Raw genomic sequence first — 13,669 nt, forward strand, 5'->3', positions numbered from 1 at the left:
CTTTTTAGCTTTTGGTTTAGAGAGAGAGGATAACCTTTTTGCAGCCTTCTTTTTCTTACCTCCAGACTGAACTGGCTTGGCCTCATCCAAGATAGGCTCAACGGTGACCGGGGTAGACTGTGTAGGGTAATACACAATCTAGGTCACCAAGTGGTGTTTCAAGTGAATGGACTCGGATGGTAGGAGGGCCAACATATGTTCAAGCAATCGCGTAATGGGTCCGAAATACGCCTGGTTCGGAAGGCGAAAAGTTTTGATAGTTTTAAAAGATAGGAATACCTCTTTCGGAATTGTGTCGACAGGAATGGGTTCCTTCTAATGCTTGTAAAGTTGTTGAACTGAGAGAGCCCAGAACCTCGGACTCGAAATTTCTTGTGGTTTCCGATTGACTGAGAACTTGCGAAAGTCTTGCCACAAGACTTAAGTGATGTCGACGGCGTTAGATTTTTCGGTGAAGATGTTGTAGACGATGTACAACCAATCTTTACTCATTGTTTCAGTACCACTGTGTTTGTCGGAGAGACCTCGAAGTATGAGGTGCATTAATACAGTCCACAATCCAGGAACGACTGATTTCTTGAACTGTTTGGCTTTGAATTCCCTTGCATAACCAATGTCCTTAAGGAACAACTGTTTGGCTTCGATTTTGATCCTTTCAAACGTCGTGTGAAGAAGACGAAGAGGAAGTGGTGGATCAGGGACCTTGGTGAGTGGAACAGAGAGAGGATGATGAGCAATAAACTCGATCATGACCCGGATGGACTCATCGTAGTCCATGGGGTCCAGGGAGAAGAGCTGAATGGTATCCCTGAGGAAGGGTTCAGTCGATGATGACGAAGCAGACCCTTTGGAAGATTTTTTCTTGGGAGCGGATTTAGTAGCTTTGGGAGCAGATTGAGAGGAAGCCATTGTTGTAGGTTTCAAATCTTGAAGAACTCTTTAGCATAGAAAAGAATATGAGGATTTTGAGAGCGTAAAGGGTAAAAGGGGCGGTTTTAGAGGGCCTTTTATAGGTTCAGGAAAAGGTGGGTCGGGTTAGAGAAGTAATGATGAAACCCGGATTTGGAAATGGATCACATTTAATGTGTTGCCATTTTTGGATTGAGTTGACCTACAATGACTAAAGTAACCTCTAACTGTACATGTAAAATGGAAACCGTCGCTTCATTGACATGATGTTTGCTTTTACGGAGACGTGTGCAAAAAGTGCGTTTTTCTTGGGCTAAAAGATAATCATCATTAAAATATAATCGTTTGAGTTATTAAGAGAAAAACGTTTCGAAAAAGAAATGATGGAAAAACTTTCAGACTTCTTCCGAAATAGTCGATCTCGGAGCCAGAAGGTTCCGAGGTGTTTTGAAAAAGAATCTTTGACCGGAAATATCCGAGATGAATTTGTTATATGGTCTCTGGTCTTGAAAAGGTTCGAGATGAGTTTATGCAGTGATCTTGGTGCACAAAGGTTCCGAGATGAATTTATGAGATGATCTCGGAGCACAAAGGTTCCGAGATGAACTGTCATAAGATGCTTCCAAGATTAGAATGAAGAGTCTTGGACATTATATAGAGTATGATATTGCTCATACTCGGACTGAATATTAGAGGTAAAAGATAGGAAAATATTAGTGGACATCTGTTAAACAGATTGTGAGACTTCGAGACAAGAAGGATCTGATCTCGGACATAGAAGGTGATGGAAATTCAATACCGTTTCAGGCTTGAATTCTGATATGATCTTCTTATTATACTTATGAAGTATGTTCCAAGGTGAGGTTAATACCAATGTGACTATATTGGACATGAACTCCATATGATGAGGTGAGCTGTACAACTTAAAACTAGAAAAGATGGTTAGACAAAAAGTCACGTAAAATGATCATGTTTATTCCGAGAGGAAGTAATTCCGAGATGAAAAAAGTACAAATCTCTTGAAAGAATTGAGGATTAGGCATCATCATACCCATTTTGTTCAGAAAACCATTCAATTTTGTTTCGTCTAATGCCTTAGTAAAGACATCAGCAATCTCATCGTCAGATGGAACAAAAATAAGTTTGATGTTACCATTTAATACATGATCTTTAATGAAATGGTATTGTATATCGATGTGTTTCGTCATTGAGTGCTGAATTGGATTGGGCAAAATTGCAATGACACTTTGCGAATCACAATAGATTGGAATTTGTTGAAACCGATAACCATAGTCCAAGAGCTGTTATTTCATCCAAAGAACTTGAGATGTGTAGCTAGCAGCAGCAATGTGTTCCGCTTCAGCTGTTGAAAGTGCAATACAGTTCTGTTTCTTAGATGACCAACTAACCAATCGACCACCCAAAAACTGACAGCCACCAGATATGCTTTTTCTGTCCAATTGAAGACCACCATAGTTCAAATCGGAATATGCTTGAAGGAGGAAACTCTCATTTGCTGGATACCAGATTCTGAGACTCTTTGTACCTTTGAGGTATCATAATATTTGCTTAACAGCCAAGAGATGACACATCTTTGGATTGACTTGAAATCTGGCTCACAAACATGTTGAAAACATGATGTTTGGATGACTTGCTGTAAGGTAGAGTAGTGATCCAATCATTCCTCTGTACTTCTTTTCATCAACAACAACACATGAAGGGTCCGAAAAGATTTTGTGTCCGAAACCCATAGGTACCTTGGCAGAGGCACAAGTGTCCATTGAGTATTTCTTGAGGAGCTCCGAGATGTACTTTTCTTGGTGAATGAAGATTCCTCGATTGGTTTGTTTAATTTGGAGACTAAGGAAGAAACTTAATTCACGATTCATACTCATTTGGAATCGATTGACCATTAATTTGGCAAAATCAGCAACCATTGATGAATCCATGGATCCAAAAATGATGTCGTCAACATAAATTTGGACAAGCATGAGATGTTTTCCATTTGACCTTCGGAACAGGGTAGGATCGAGAATACCTCTTTAAAAACCAGAACGCTTGAGGAAGTCGGTGAGAGTCTCAAACCAGGCGCGAGGAGCTTGCTTGAGGCCATAAACGGCTTTTCGGAGTTTATAGCAGTAGTTAGGATATGTGAGATTGACAAAATCGGGAAGCTGTTGAAGATATACTTCAGTATCCAGTTCACCATTAAGAAAGGCACTTTTGATGTCCATCTGGTAAACCTTAAAGCCTTTGTGAGCTGCATAAGCAAGAAAGATTCTGATGGCTTCAAGACGGGCAACATGAGCAAATGTCTCATCATAGTCAAGCCCTTCGATCTGTGTGAATCCTTTGGCCACCAATCTTGCTTTATTCTGAATGATAACTCCTGCGTCGTCTAGCTTGTTTTGAAACACCCATCTTTTACCGACAATGGGATGATTCTGAGGAGGAGGAACGAGAGTCCACACTTCATTTCTATCAAATTCTGCCATTTCTTCCTGCATGGTTGTAATCCAGTCCGCATGTTCTAATGCTTCCTTAGTGGATTTTGGTTCAACCAATGAGATAAATGCCGAGAAATGACATTCATTTTGAACACTTGTGGCAGAACGAGTTTGTACACCAACGTTTGGATTTCTAAGAACTTGGTTCGGAGGATGATCCTTAGTCCAAATGTGTAGTCTCGGGAGTTCTTGTGCAGCAAAGGATCCTATATCAACAATGGAGTTGAGTTGCTCCCCCTGAATAATTTGAACTTGGGGATGATGTTCCCCCTGAACTTCTGAACCGGAAACATTAACGTCATCCTCAGGTGGGAAATAAAAGAAATTTGCATCATCATTGTTGTTGATAGGAGGATCAAATTCAACAAATTGATTAGTTGCACCTTGGAATCCATCTACATTTGATTCAAGGGAAGGTTGACCATTCTCCCCCTCAACTTGAGAAGGTTGAAACGGTTCAGAATCAAATGCAGGAGAACTGGGTGTCAGACCTGAAACATTTTGTGAAACAGGAGCTTCAGTTGATGAGGTTTGTCTTGTCCGAGATTCTGAATCAAAAGCTGTTTCTGAAGGTCCGAACAGGGTTTCAAAGTCAACTTTATAAATTGTTTGTTGGTTCGGACATCTTGGCGCTGGAGCATCGAAATCCATGATGTGCATTGTGACATGGGTTGGGCCAGAATTCCGAACGAAATTCTCATCAAAGGTGACATCAAATCTTTCTTCTAGAACTCGAGTTCGCCGATTAAGAACTCGATAAGCCTTTGATTTTGCAGAGTACCCAAGAAAGATTGCTTCATCAGCTTTGAGTTGGAACTTTGTAAGCTGATCGCGGTTGTTTTTGATGAAGCATTTGCATCCAAAAACATGAAGAAAAGAGATACTTGGCTTTCGACCGTTCATGGCTTCGTACAATGTCATATTGAGGCGTCGATTGATAATACTCCTATTCTGAGTGAAGCATGCAGTTTAGACAACTTTAGCCCAAAGATAGAGTGGAAGATTTGCAAAGTTAAGCATGGATCAAGCAGCTTCAACAAGTGTTATGTTATGTCGTTTGACTACACCACTTTGTTGTGTGGTGTATGGAGCAGAGAAGTTGTGGTCTATATCTTTCTCGGTGAGGAAGTTCTCGATGGTGGCATTGGTCAACTCCGAACCATTATCTCTTTGGATTCGTCTCACAGGAAGTTTGATGAGAACTTCAATTCCTTTGATAAACTTGATGAGTTCTGAGGCTGTTTCTGACTTGAGCCTTATGAAGAAGACCCAGGTGAACCTAGTAAAATCATCCACAATCACAAGAATGTATATTTTGTGATGTGGACTCTCTACTGTTGAGGGTCCACACATATCAATGTGCAGAAGTTCTAACGGAACCGAGATGGATTTTTCAATGATGAGAGGATGACCCTTTCTTCGATTTCTTTCTACACTCGCATGCAACACATAAATGATCATTCTTGAACTTGAAGAGTGGCAGACCTCTTACCATTTCACCAGAAACAAGATCGTTCATATATTGGAAGTTTAGATGAGCAAGCCTTCTATGCCATAACCAACTGACGTCAGGAACAACTTTTGAGTGTAAACAGAGCTGGGGCTTGCCAATGATCATGTTGATGTCAAGAGGATACATGTTCTTGTTTCGATTTGACTTGATTAAACATTCCTTCCGGTCATATGTCATGCCATAGTTGTGTTTTTGCAGAATTCAACTCGTCGATTTACATCAGTGAGTTGAGCTACACTTATCAGATTGTGCTTCAAGTCAGCTACATATGCCACATTGAAATGGAGAAATTTCCATTTGTAAGGATGTCATAACCTTTGATCTGAGAGTTGGAGTTGTTGTCAAACGTCACGTAAACAACATTTGGTGAAAGTTTGAGATCTCGCAGAAAGTCCTTCTGCCCTGTCATGTGCATGGAGCAAGCACTATCAATATACCATATTGTTTCTTGCTCTGAAGCATAGAGTGCCTGCAAAATTAGTGAGTTGTAGAGTTTTTAGGCTCCGAGTTAGGTTTTGGGACAAGGGCACGGGTTTTGGACTTTGGTTGTGACTTTTGAGCAACAGTTGTTTTAGAAGGTTTATTCCGAGATCATTTTGGAAACAAACTGAAAGCCATAGTTCTTTCATTTATCCAATAATCATACTCAATGACATGTGGTTTCGAAACAACTTTTCTCGGACCAGCAACTTCCCGAGTAGTGGGAAATACTGTGTCTCTCGGAGTTGTAGTTTCATTTTTGAGATATTTTATTTTCCATACAAGATTTTGTTTTGAAGACTTTTGTGAAACCGTTTTCTTAAAGACTCGTTCTTTATTTGATGGTACATTTGGTTTTTAAAACTGTTGAGGTTTGAAAATCGTACCATCAGATTTGGCTATAAAAACAGATGAAACAGTCCGAGGAGAGTTAGTTCTGACAGGTTGAGTATCTGCAATGGACTTTTTCAAGGTGGGGTTGACAACCTTCTTATGTTCCGACTGATTGGGAGGATTAGATGGCCTTTTAAGAATCTTAACAGGTATAAAGGTGTTGTGACTCCTAGTCGATGGACTGGTAGTCCAAGATACATTCTTTTTAGAGTTCTCAAGGAATCTGGAATTTTGTCTTGACTTAATTTCCTTTTTGAGAGCATTCTTGGCTTCTACCTTAGGATCAACAACATCTTTCCTATTTAATATTGGACTAAACTGCACAAATGGTCCCTGTGGTATGTCGAAAACTGCCACTTTGGTCCAAAAAAGTTTGGACTATCACCAGTGGTCCAAAACTTTCATTTTGTTGCGTGTTTTGTCCAACCGGTTCTGATTTTTTTCAAAATGACGGATTTGAACCTATTAATATGATTTTCTCCTTTTTTCTTATTTGTTTTTCTAATTTCTCTCTCTCTCTCTCTCTCTCTCTCTCTCTCTCGTCTTTACTGTCCTTCGGAATCCACCGCCGGAAATCACTGTCACTGCCGAAATTCACCACCTCCACTGCTGGAAATCATTGCCACTGCCAGAATACACCACCGCAACTGCCGACAATCACTGCAACCGCCATAAAACTACCGCCATTGCTGGAATCCACCACCTAGCCCCGTGAATATCTGAAAGACCAACGCCACAGTCATCTTTGTGTGATTATCTCTATCACAGTCAATCTGAAACCCTCACCGTCGATCTATCTCTCTCAACAACGATGTGAAAACCCTCTTGATCGGAATGGTAGAAACCACCACCACCCCTGTCGAAAGTCCAGATCTATGGCGTTGGAGTTCAAGTCTATGTCGGAAACCATTGTCACTACCACAACTCAATGTCGTAAGTTTAGATCTATGCCGAAAACGATCGCCACTACCACAGCTCAATGCCGTCTCCAACACCTTCGTCGTTGGAGTTCAGATCTACGTCAAGAACTCTGACGGTGCTGTAAGTGGTTAGGGTTTCTGGTGGTGGTACGATGAAAGAAAGAAGGGTGGCGTCGGTTGTGGTTCTTCGATGGTTTTCAGATCGACGTACCGGTTGGTGGTGGTGGTTGTTTATAATTTTCCGGCGAAGTTCAGATGTATGATTGGTGGTCAGGTCTAGGTCGTTGGTGTTGGTTTGGATGGTCCGAAGAAAAGGGAGATCTCCGGTGAATAGGGTGATCCGACAGGATGAGGTGGTATGGTAGACGATGGTGGTCCGACAGGCGGTGGTCGGTGGTGGTCCACAGCAGTAGGAGGTGGGGGTATATACTTATTTTTTGTTATTCTTTTTATTAGAAAAATATTAAGTAAATAAAAAAATATAAAATATCAAGGGCAAAATCGGCATTTTAAAAAGTTTAAAACAAATTGGACCAAACTTACAACAAAAAGAAAACTTTGGACTTCTGGTGCTAGTCCACACCTTTTTGGACTAAAGTGGCAATTTTCGACATACCACAGGGACCATTTGTGCAGTTTAGTCTTAACATTGGTTTCTTTTTAGAGTTGAAAGAGGACTTAGAGATTTGACCTAAATATGGATTGTTAAACACAAGCTTGAATGGGAAAAATTTTGTTTTGGAAACCACTTGCGAGTCAGAATCACATGAATTTAACGAATCATCAATGTCACTATCTAAAGATGCCCAAACAAACTTAGCAGTTTCAGGTTCAGCTGTCTCCAGAATGATTTCCTCAACAACACAGTTGTTAGGAGGACTGTGGTTTGAAATTTGAACGACAGTGTTTGGAATGCTAGAGTGGGATTCCGAGGTCCGATTCAGGTCCAGGTTTGTCAGAGGCGGAAGAAGCATGAAATCGGGACACTTCACAACTATAGGCTGAAACTCATGAATCAGTGATGCAAATTGGTCAGAGGTCTCAAGAAGGGGTGACAAAGGTGAGACAGGGGTGTCCGAATGTTTGCGGTTCGGAACGTCTCCCATAAAGGTTAGATTTTGCAACTCCTTCAAGGGATGAGCAATAGGATTCGGAAACTCGCTTCTGAGACCAAGAGATTTTGACCACGGATGACGAAAATTATGAGTCATTCGTTCGTTTGCTTCAAGAATGTCAATGGAATTATGCAAGGCATCTATTTTGGCCTTGAGACGTTTGTTATCCGAAATTAAAACATTTCTTTCAGAAGAAGTGATTTCACATTTGTCTTTAAGAATGATACATTCATCTTTTGACATTACATGTTCTCGTCCTAAAGACTCTATTTTTAAATTCTTATCCTCGAAACGTAATCTAAGACGACTTAATTCACTGTTCATATTCTCACTGGCTTCTATAGCAGACTCATAGGCTTTATAGATGGTGTTTATATCTGTTTGGATCTGGGTTAGATAGGGTTCACAGAGAGATAAGTCAAAGTTATTATCAGTAATCATAAATTCTAACTGTTAAACAATGCTTCTACCAGGTGGGTCGTTGGTAGCCATGTAGCAGTAGATTGGTTCAGTATCTTCATAATCTCCCTCTGATCCAGATGACCAGTAGCCTTCATCACATTTAACTGTCTGTCTAGCCATAAGGCACATATTTCTGCCAGTACTCAGGTCATCATCATCTCCAGAAGACCAATACCCTTCTACTTATCTTGATATACAGTGGCAACAAAAGCCTTTTCACTCTCTGCCATTTCTTGAGCTCGACGTGCATAATAAGCAGAGTCCTTAATCTTGGGTTTTTGTGTAACTTCAGCCAAACAGTCTTTGGCATAATGGTTTGCATGATCACATTTGTGACACACGATCTTGGGTTTGTCTGTCTTCGAAGTCTGTGAAGATTCCGAGGTGTGATTTGGTGTAGGAAGGTAAGGTTTGTAAGTTGGTGGGTTTTCTGAAGGTTTGTTGAATGGTTGAGGATTTCTTTGGTGAGGAGCATGGAAACGGTTGTGATATGGCTTGTTAAAAGGACACTTGTATTTCATGGAAAGTAAAGCAAACTCCTGTTGAAAGCGGAGTTTGGAGTCCGTATCTTCAGGGTCGAGGTTACCATTTGATTTATTGTTGTTGTTTATAGGAGCACGTAAGGCTGGTGGTGAGGGTTGAACAGGTGGGATATATGGAACAACAACTGTGAAAGGGTCCGAGACCGAGAGGTTCGGAATCTGAGGATCATAGGAACTGACAAGAGCTAGAGGGCCTCGTGTGAGTTCTCGTAAGGTTTGTGCAACATTTGATTCATGACCTTGAAGCTCTTCGAACAGTTGGTAGAGCTTCAGCTTTTTCAGAGATCCTGTGACAACCCGAAACTTTGTCCGTTTCCGTTACGCGAGTTTCGTTAATAAAATTTCGAATTTGTTAACTTTTCCGTCAAACTTTTTGGTTTAGAAAATAATCTAGTTATATTTAATTAAATTATTTACGAGTCGGAACCAAAAATCGCGCAGAAACCCAAAAATCTCGAAAAAATCAAGCATTTACGGTCTAAATGGGATTACAACCGTAAACGTGTTTACGGCCGTAAACTCGTTTACGACCGTAAACCTGTTTACGGTCAGTAATGAGTGGACCCCCCACCTCACCCCTATAAATACGATACCCCCACCTTCATTAGAACATTTCTGGCCAAAAACTCTCTCCTTCTCTCTCTAAGAACCTTAACCGTAAACACTCAAAACGCCTTCAAACTTCGGAAATCATCGAGAAACCACGTTTGGAGTCACTTGGGAACGCCTGGAAACGATTATCTCTTCGAAATCAGCAATCAGAACCATTTTTCTTGAGTTTACGGTCCAAGTCTTCAGAAACCGTAAACTCTGTTCTTGAGTTTACGGTCCAAGCCTTCAAGAACCGTAAACTCCTCCTCGACCGTAAACACCTTTTTGGTGGTGCTTTTGACTGAAAACTCACTCTCTTTGATTCGATCAAGTCCCGGTAACATTCCTCAACCGAATACAAGTGTTCTTATGACACTTTATTTATCGAAATCGCTAATTTAGATACATATATGTATTTATTTGATAATAGGATTTCGTTAATTGTCACGTGCAACAACTCGAGGATCTTCATTTCAGTCAACGATTTCATACAACAACTGTGAGTTCATACCCCTACATTTTCCGTATTTCTAATGTTTTCAGGGGGGAATACAAGCTAAACATAAATGTTTTCAAAACTTATGCAAATCTCATACTTTAACCCTTTTGTACTGTGTTGAGCATAAGGGACGTTTTCACAAAAATTTGCATAGTTTTTCGGACACGCTATTCACTATTCATGCAAACTATAATCGGTATAGTTTGGGATTTTCTAAACATCACGAGTACATAAATTTTCACCGTTAAACATATGCATGGAGACAGAAATAGTTTACAGTTACATCACCACTTTATCATGGTTTTTCATAACTGTAATTATCATTATATACAGTATACATACGGATTTTTACTACGGTAGAACGCTACTACACTACATGTAAACTAGATTGTACGATACTATGAGGCGCTACTTCACTACTGTACCCTTAGGTGTACAGGGATCAATCCTACCACTATATAACCAGAGTCTCCTGGAGGGAGAGCGTGAGATTTGTGAATAGATCTATTCGGGACTGACAATCCCACATCTGGACTGCTAGCTACAGTTAGGCGGGCACGCCTGAGATGTACAAATGTCATTTAAATCGACGCCTGAAGAACGTTCGAAAGGTCACTAGTCATATAAAGCATGGTTATACGACTCACATTATGTATAAATCACCTTTAGTTTACAATCTGACACACTTCAACGGTTTTATTTATATTAAATAGAACTAACACACAATACGTATACTGGCCGAAGTCAGGGTTTTCAAACAGAACCGATTATGCATTGGTTTCACACACAAATACCTATACTTCATGATTAGCTCTAGCTAGTCACATGAGGTAGTATTTTCGCATGTCACTACTGTTTTCAGTAACGAACATTCATGGTTTTATACAAAATCGATAACGCTACTTACTCACTAAAGAAAATATTGGATTTTCTTGGAAACATACAAGAAATTCATGGTTCATTACAAGACTTATAACACTACGTTTTCACTAAAGAAAATATCAGATTTTCTGGAAACTTTACAACTTTTGACTAGCTCATCAACAAGTTTTCATTACAAATTACCGCTTATGAACTCACCAGCTTTATGCTGATATTTTCAAACTGCTTGTATTCTCAGGAAATCAGTAGACAGGTACTTGCTGGATTTTGAGGAATTGAAGCGTTAAGAGTTTTTAAGTTTTTACTATACAAAACTATTGGATGTAATTTAAACTAAGTTTCAAACTGATGTAAACATTTTTACTTAAGTATTCACTGTAATGGTTGTGTTGCTATGATTACTGTTATTCATTGGTTGTGATGCTATACATGACGTCCTCCGCCCCGGAACGTTTCCGCCATCGGTTTCGGGGTGTGACAGATTGGTATTAGAGCCCTTGTTTATAGCGAACTAGTATACCGAACCTTACGTGGTATACAACTATAAACACTAAGGGGCCTAAGTGCTCTACGCTAAAAGTATACTTTCAAAATATAAAGTATCTGTATAAAAGTATACGAGCATGCATACATAACAAAATTCATGTTGCTAGTAGAAAAGAACAAAAGTATTTGGATGTTGGAACGTTGCGGTTAAACCTAGGCAGTTATGTAATCATGTCTAGGGTGAATATAGCCTGATCAACTATATTCAGTCGAGACATGACCAACATGTGCTTGGGAGTGACTGTGGTGTTACAGCAGGCCTAAAACTTACCAAACATCATCTCACATAAAATGCTATAGGAGTATTTTCGCTAGAGCCAAACTCAGTATACAGATTCACTCTAAGTGTTGCTACCTCTCCTTCCTTAAGCGATAACTTACTTGTATTAGTAACCTTTCTATGTTTATCGCTCGGTAGAATACTTTCATTATCAGGATGAGATATATTTTGTTTTATATCTCGAGGACTTACCATCCTCTTCTCCCTGATTGTTTCTAGAACAAGATGCCTCCTCGACCAAGACCCATCAGAAGGAACGACAACACTCCGCCACCACCACCACCCCCACAGTTCGACCCCGTCATGTTTCAGGCAGCAGTTACAGCCGCCATGACTGCAACAATGGCTCAAGTGAATGCTGGTGGGGCTGGAGGTGGAACCGACCCACAGAGACAAGATGGAAGTCAGGGACATCAAAAAGAGTGTTCCTACAAGGACTTCATGACTGTGAAGCCCAAGTCCTTCGACGGAAATGGAGGTGTTATCGCCCTGACTCGATGGTTCGAGAAGATCAAATCCATCTTCGAAATTTGCGTTTGTTCTGAAGCAAACAAGGTGAAGTTCGCCGCCTGCACCTTCACCGACAGAGCCTTGACCTGGTGGAATGGTCGGGTCAAAACCCTAACCCTGCCAGTGGCTAATGCCATGGGTTGGGAAAGATTGAAGGAGCTCATGCTCGCTGAGTACTGCCCGAGGGGCGAAGTGCAAAGGTTGGAGCACGAACTTTGGAACTTGAAGATGAAGGGTTCTGACATTGCTGCTTACACTGCTAGATTCTGTGATCTGGCACTTTTCTGTTCGGGAATGGTCACCCCGGAGAGCAAGAAAATCGAGAGGTACATCTGGGGACTGACACAACCAACAAAAGGAAATGTCTTGGCTGCGAGGCCGATCACATTTGAAAGTGCCAAGGATCTGGCACAGACTCTGATCGATCATGGAATCGATCTGGATGAAGTGGCAGCTGTCTCTGAACCACAAAAGGAAAGCGGTGGGAAGAAGAAGAAGTTTGGTAACAAACGAAAGGGTCAGTTTTCGCAGGAGCCCTCCAAGAAACAACAAATAGTGGCAGTTCATGATGTTACTGCTCCTGCTGCTGCTCCCACTGCTGTTCCAACCACCCAATCCCCTACCGGTGGTTATGCTGGAAAACTACCTCTGTGCAACAAGTGTAACTTCCATTATCACGAACCCTGCCGTGAGCTGAGTTGCAACAGCTGTGGAAAGAAAGGACACACGGCTCGATACTGCAAGACACCAGCTCAACCAACCAACCAGGCTCCGGGAGCGGGCGCTGGTCAAACTTGTTATGGATGTGGAAAGGCTGGGCACTTCAGGAGAAACTGCCCCAAGGCAACAACTGGTGGCAATGCAGGGAGAGTTCTAGTGATGGGCCAGGAGGAAGCAGTTGCTGATCCTACCATTGTTACGGGTATGTTCCTCCTTGACAACTCTTATGCATGCATTCTCTTCGATTCTGGTGCGGAAAGGAGTTTTGTTAGTCATACATTCAAACATCTAATCAAATGTAAATCCCAACCTCTAACCGAAACATTTACCGTCGAGATGGCTAACGGAAATAAGGAGAGCACTAATGACATATTCATAGGCTGTACCCTTACCCTAGACAATTATTCTTTTCCTATCGATCTTATGCATGTGTCCATCAAGAGTTTCGACGTCATTATCGGCATGGACAGGTTAAGCTCCAATCGTGCTGATATTCTTTGCTTCGAGAAGGCTATCCGTCTCAATCTTTCCTCTGGCGAAACCCTCATGATTTACGGAGATAAGCCTAGCTCGAACCTCCGTATCATTTCATGCATCAAAGCTCAGAAGTATCTGCAGAAGGAGTGTCATGCGTTCCTAGCTCATGTTGTCGACAAAACGCAAAAAGTTAAAGACTTTGAGAGCATCCCCGAAGTCTGCAACTTTCCTGACGTCTTCCCCGAAGATCTCCCAGGAATCCCTCCCGACCGCCAAGTCGAGTTTTCATATTGACTTGATCCCCGGAGCTACTCCTGTAGCTA

This window comes from Lactuca virosa, chromosome 5 (assembly GCF_052849685.1).
Source record: "Lactuca virosa cultivar CGN04683 chromosome 5, Lactuca_virosa_CGN04683_v6, whole genome shotgun sequence".
NCBI lineage: Eukaryota > Viridiplantae > Streptophyta > Magnoliopsida > Asterales > Asteraceae > Lactuca > Lactuca virosa.